This window comes from Styela clava, chromosome 4, assembly GCF_964204865.1.
Source record: "Styela clava chromosome 4, kaStyClav1.hap1.2, whole genome shotgun sequence".
Lineage (NCBI taxonomy): Eukaryota > Metazoa > Chordata > Ascidiacea > Stolidobranchia > Styelidae > Styela > Styela clava.
In genome coordinates, this window is record NC_135253.1 from 5,573,586 (window position 1) to 5,579,684 (window position 6,099).

The following is a 6,099-nucleotide window of genomic DNA, read 5'->3' on the forward strand; positions in this document are numbered from 1 at the left end:
ACGGTGCTCCCAAAGTATTTGTACCAATATGGCGCGTAGTAGTGTACCAGGTTAGGATTGTTCAGGTTGTGCGTCATCTTGGTACGAATACTTCCCGAGCGCCTTCAAAACTACTACTGCAAACACCGTGTAGTAGCTGTTTTTTGGTTTGGCGAATACCAGATAGGGTGAAGGAACTAGCCGAAGTAGGTCGCCGATCTAGATCTATTACAATTATTCTATTGCTATCTGTCCACTGAGCACACAGCGACATAGAGTCTATCTATACAGGAAGCGCCGTTGCTATATTCATTCTTTCCATAACTCATTTTCTTACTTTTACTTCGTTACTTTTTCCGGTTAAACACAGAGCGGGATCAAAAAATATTCAAAATGTTTTAGTTTAGCGAGGAAAATTATCCAACTATAAGTAAAGACCCACCAGTACGCCAATACTGCATGCGTTCGAGTCTAACTGAACTCGTTGCCGTCCACAATCTGAATCTTTATTCCAAGACACGCTTTCATTATGTAACTGCGTTTGCTTTTCAAATAGAAAACATGTTTACAGCTTGTGCCGATTTAATAGAATCAAACTTTTATCTATCTGTACAGACTCACGAGTTATCACTACTCATGTATGGTACTATTATGCTTTGAGGAAATATAGATAACTTTGCCAAAATACTAAAACAACAAATTGAGTAAAGTTTATTCTGTCTTCTGACAGAATGACCAACTCGACGTAATCAGGCTTTGTTGAGGCCATAGAGGTTTACGTTACTAACTGGGAGCGACTAGGCGAAAGGCGAAATAAATTGATTATTTATAAACATTGCCTATAGTCCATACATTCTCAAATATGAACAATGAATTAGGACAAGTCCAGGATATGTATCATGTAAAAACGATATTTCAAATTTTGCAAGCTCGCAAACGGAATTGAATAAGTTGGTTATCATTTGTGAGTGTTAACTTTCAACAAGAAATACCTAGTGACTAAAGTACTATTTGTTTAGAGTTACACTTCTGTTACGCCAAAATTGAAATGTTTGTTTTGCCTTTCGTCAACCTCTGACCGAAATTCAGACATGTGACCACAATATTTAATCAAAACAAAACACTTCAGTTTTATTTCCTCACTATTGTTTGATTTTCAGTTGTAACAAGAATGATTAACTGAATATTGTTGTATACTGAATACAGAATTTACTGAATATTACGTGTCTTGGCCTAGATACGCCAAGTGAGTTATGAGCCATGGCGACCGAACATTATTATTTTAAAAATGCATTAAATATTTCATGTATAAGTTTAAGCAGATAACGGAAGTATCATAAATCTGCATATGTGAGTAAATTTAGTTTGGCTATGTTTGTACATCAACGCTTCTACGATATCCCAAAGAAAATAATAAAGATAAAAATGTTGTTTAAGACTACTCGTCAGCTTCGCCTATCTGCTTTAAAAATCCGGCGAAATTAGATACTTTCCTACGACAGGTGCGGGATATCCGTGCCATTAAGGTCATACGCCACAAAGCTTTCTATCCTACACAATTGGTCGACGACACTTTTTCTCAATCAAAGAACCTAATCTTTCGGTTCAGAAGGTGTTGCGTTTTTCTCATCTTTGTTTCGAATTTTAATTCAGCAACAACAATAATCGATTATAGTTAAATACTCGTCAGCCCCAACAGTTTTCGTGATTTGCACAATACAAAAATCACGCCAATCCATGTTCACTATTTTAATTAAGTGATGCCTATAGCTTTAAGCATTGAAATCCACTTGTTTTAACTCTTCTAATATAGCTCTCGATAGAAGCCAACCAACAATGATTCACAAAACCACAAGATGAAGCAGAACAGTGAGAAAACTAATAATAATCTTCACAAATCACCCCTTGTTCCCTTTTCAAGTGTGTACTTTAATTTTGAATTTGATATTAAATTTGGCTTCGAGTTTCAACACGAGTCCGACACGGTACTCAACTTTATGTATCTAGATTAAAATATCTATTACATTGGAATCTAAAATCAATTTCTTTTCGTAACCTAATAAACAGTTTCGAGCCAGTTACATTTTCATATTTCCCTTAATTCTTTATATATATATATATATATACTCTACTTCTGCATATGATATCCCAAATTGTTTCGCATGTAGTCGCACTTCCAATAGCTTCTAGTGAAACTTTTTTATAGCTTACTCCCACCCGCTCCAGTTTTTTTGCTGATCATGAGTATAAAAGTTTTAAAAAAAATTGCAATGGACAAAATATTTCATTTTCATTAAGTGTAACTCTTTTTTTACGAAGGAGGTATTCCTGTCAATATGCGTTAACGCCCTTATCTATAAGAATGAATTTTTCATTGAGACTTGATAAATGTACATCTGTTTTTGCGCATAGTTTGAGCTTATACTGCCAAGCAGATAAATTCCAGATGTTCCACTTTCATGTGATTTCCCCCCGCTCTGTTAATTAATATCGGGATAACCATAAATAAATAACTTCAACCAAACTCGTTATCTGCTAAGGCAAAGAATAGTGTACTTTGTGGAGTGATCGCTGATGGAGCTTTCAACTTCTATTATCTGTGATAAATAATATTATTAAAAATTGCGTTTGCTTGGTTTGTGAAATGAAAAATGAAACCACATAAGTTTTCTTTCTTTTTTGTCATCGCGAATGTAAACCTACAGATTAACACTTGAAACCTTTCCAAAGCTGGACACACCCTTCTTTTGTACATTGTGTTACATTCGAACACAAATAAAGAATATGTCAAAATATCTTCTTTATTTGAGATGTGATAAATGGTAACCTGTCACATTTTAAGTGATAAAATGATTAAATTGATGTCTTTAATCTATGAAGCACCGGTACCATCTGCCATACATGGATCATATATAGAATAGGAGTTGAGAGCATGATTAGCATATAATTGGTGCTTGGTTACGGTGGTTGAAGAGACTAAAATGACAAAGATTTGAATTGAGATTATTATCGGTACAGTATGTTTTGTTCTATTGTTAACCGGTCTAATGAAATGGATGGCTGTGGTCGTTTGTATAACACGAGCCAGAAGCTGTCTGCTTTTCAACGAACAGATATATGAAGTTGTTGAGTATTTTGGTATTGGCACTGGTGCGGTACCTGTCTTGGACGTAGTTGAGTTTGCTGGAAAAATCGGCGGATACGAACAAAGATTACCGGCAAATACAAGAGAGCAATGCTAACAAAAATGGTCATGAAGGCTGAAATGAAATCTTTTACGTTTAATTTCCCATATTCTGTCAGTAATGACATAAACAAAAATTGTCACGCCACACCCCCTACTTGTGGTACTAAACTACATTCGACCCACAGGAACGATCGCCGTTTCATAGTTCCAGCTTCGTTCAGGGTAAGGTTTTGGTGAAATTGTGGATAAAATATATATTATGGTTTGGCCTTCGGACGTGAATCTTATGTTTCTTATTAATTAGATTATTTTTTACACGTTTTTGATTTATTGATACGCTCTAACATATAACTTTTATCACCAGCTTCATATATTTTGTAATATTTTACTGTTAACTTGTACACATCACCCCCTGTGGCATGATTTTGATAATACCTGATTGTTTTATTCCTAAAACTATGTCCTCCGTGTCTCACACAGTTTCTCAGCACTGGGAAAAACGATTTTGTCCTAAAATATTCCACTATAAATAACTACCAGAACATTATTGTTATTCTGGGAGAATAAAATATCGTATTCAGTAATAACTTTCAGCTTGTTGATTTCCTAGAATCCCTTTTCATCACACATTCCTGATTCTTTATTTAGAACAAATTATGAAATCATTTGCTATTTTATCATAAATTCCATGGATTTGCCGGGATATTGAAATTAGGAAAATGACCCAGATATTAGAGCTTTATATTCATAGTAATGTAACTAAGATTTCATTGCATAAATATATTTTACTGTAGAATGGAAGGAACCTGAGTTTCATACTATTTATTTCAATAAAATAAGATTGAAACAGCTATTTACATAATATAAATATTAAATATACAATGTTACACCAACGTGATCAACTTACGCATTAAAAGTAAAGATTTAATGACATCAGAACGTTCAAGAGTATTAAATGAAATTGTCACCAACTGTGATGTTTTCAAAACTAAATTAAATATCTTTTGGTAATCATCCTTCACTACAACAGTTAATGTCTGCAATTAAATTGAGCGATAAGGATATGAATTAAGTGGAAGATGTAATTAAATTTGATCGAATTGCTATATTAAAGAGGTTGATTTCAGATTATTTCAGTATTACACAAGCATTCATCGGGTAGAATAAGTAAAACGTAAATATATAAATTGCAATATAAAAACTGCTTCTGTATCTAAACGTTTGATATATAGACGACATGACAATGCGTGGTTTGTTAGTTGCTTTGATGTGTGTCATCCTTATTTCTGAAACATGCCTCATCACTGCACAAGAATCACAAGATCCAACTGATGATAAGTGAGTATAATTTTTTACTCCATCTTTGAAAAATTCAATATGGGTGAAGAGAAAAAAGTGTGATGACTTTCGGGCCACAATTTTCATAAAAAATGTTTCACATATTCTTTCCGGGCAAGCAAACATTAATCAACTAATATTATATACGGAGCTAACAAAAATAAATTCTCCAATTGGACATAACGAACCTAATTTATTACACCTAATGAAAGTAAGGGGTATGGTATTTGGAGCCGTAGTCTCCAACTTGAGAGATTTATATAATTTGAAGCCCAGTTTTAGAACTACTATTTACTATGCGGTGGAATTGAAAGACGATAAAATTGTGGTGGATATAAAAATCATATACCGGTCCAAAATAGGTTGACAGTTTCTAAACTAATTGAATAAAGTGGATATTGGTTATTAATAACTGCGAACCTAGTATTGGGCCACCTTGTATATAATGGTAACAGGTATACATACAATATTTATTTGGATGAAACGTAGCACACTTGACTCCACGTATTTATAGAAACAGATATTCTTTTTATTATTATTACCTATATTAGAATATATAGTTAGCATAATGTTCTAGTGATAAAACAATATTTTTACATATTTAGTCAATCAACAAGTTTTCCCGGCAACGGAAATTGGGGGAGGAAGAAGCGTTCACAATTCAAAGAGGAGAATCATACCGGTAAACTTATTTCATTTGCCAATAATCACTCATCTATCGGGTCGCATTGGTTGTGCTCTTAACTTATTTTATGAACGAATAAAAAAAGCCCATATATTGGTGGACGGTCTGTAAGCTTTATTAAGCAATCATATGGAGAAATACGATACATGAGTTTACATAAATATGAATTATAGTTTTTGTATTGTGACTTTACTTTATGGAACTTTTTTTGAAGAAATATAATGTGCTCTTTTGAGAGTTTTCAATACGAATAAGTCAGACTTTTTATATTCTCATTATTTTTTTCAGATGATGAATTTGAAGAAATATTGAGATTTCTAGACGCGGAAGAAATTGGACGTTTGAATTATTAGTTTTTTTCTCAAATGTTAGTTATTATTTTCATTGTTACTGCGCCTGATGCATTTCAACACAATTTTTTTTCTGAATTAAATCAATGGTGTAAATATATTTATGTTTTTGTGCTTTGAAACAAATTTGAAAATTACACAATTTTGTATCATCTTTTATACAATTTTACATTTTTACTTTGTTGACAAAATTAGAATGAATACACTAGTTGCAAATAAAAATTTATTGTGTCATTTGTCTCGTAAAGGATATCAGAAGAAGGCAGAAAAGATTCTAAAAACACCTTAGAACGTTTGTATACCCAACCTTTTGCACCAGATTGGGTCACTTCAAAAGTCTGTTTGTCGGTTGATGCCATAATGCAAAAAGAATTGAATCTTGCTTTTAAAAAAGATTAATTAATTACAGTTCCTTTCTTGCTTACTTGAACTATCAATAAAGAGAAATGGCAATTAGTTGAATAAAATGAACAAAAATGATTAAAGTATGATGTCATATAGGAGCATTTATCGTGTGAGGGGATTAGGCTTTTAATATCGGAAGCGCGAGTTCCGCATTT

General features: G+C 33.0%; 1 long non-coding RNA gene across 1 annotated transcript; it reads left to right on the forward strand.

The window, feature by feature from the left end:
* The first annotated feature begins 4,307 nt into the window (after positions 1-4,307).
* LOC144422276 (uncharacterized) lies at positions 4,308-5,859 on the forward strand. The gene is made up of 3 exons (XR_013475250.1): positions 4,308-4,504; positions 5,110-5,186; positions 5,478-5,859. It is a non-coding gene; the product is annotated as an uncharacterized LOC144422276 (long non-coding RNA).
* The last annotated feature ends 240 nt before the right edge of the window (positions 5,860-6,099 follow it).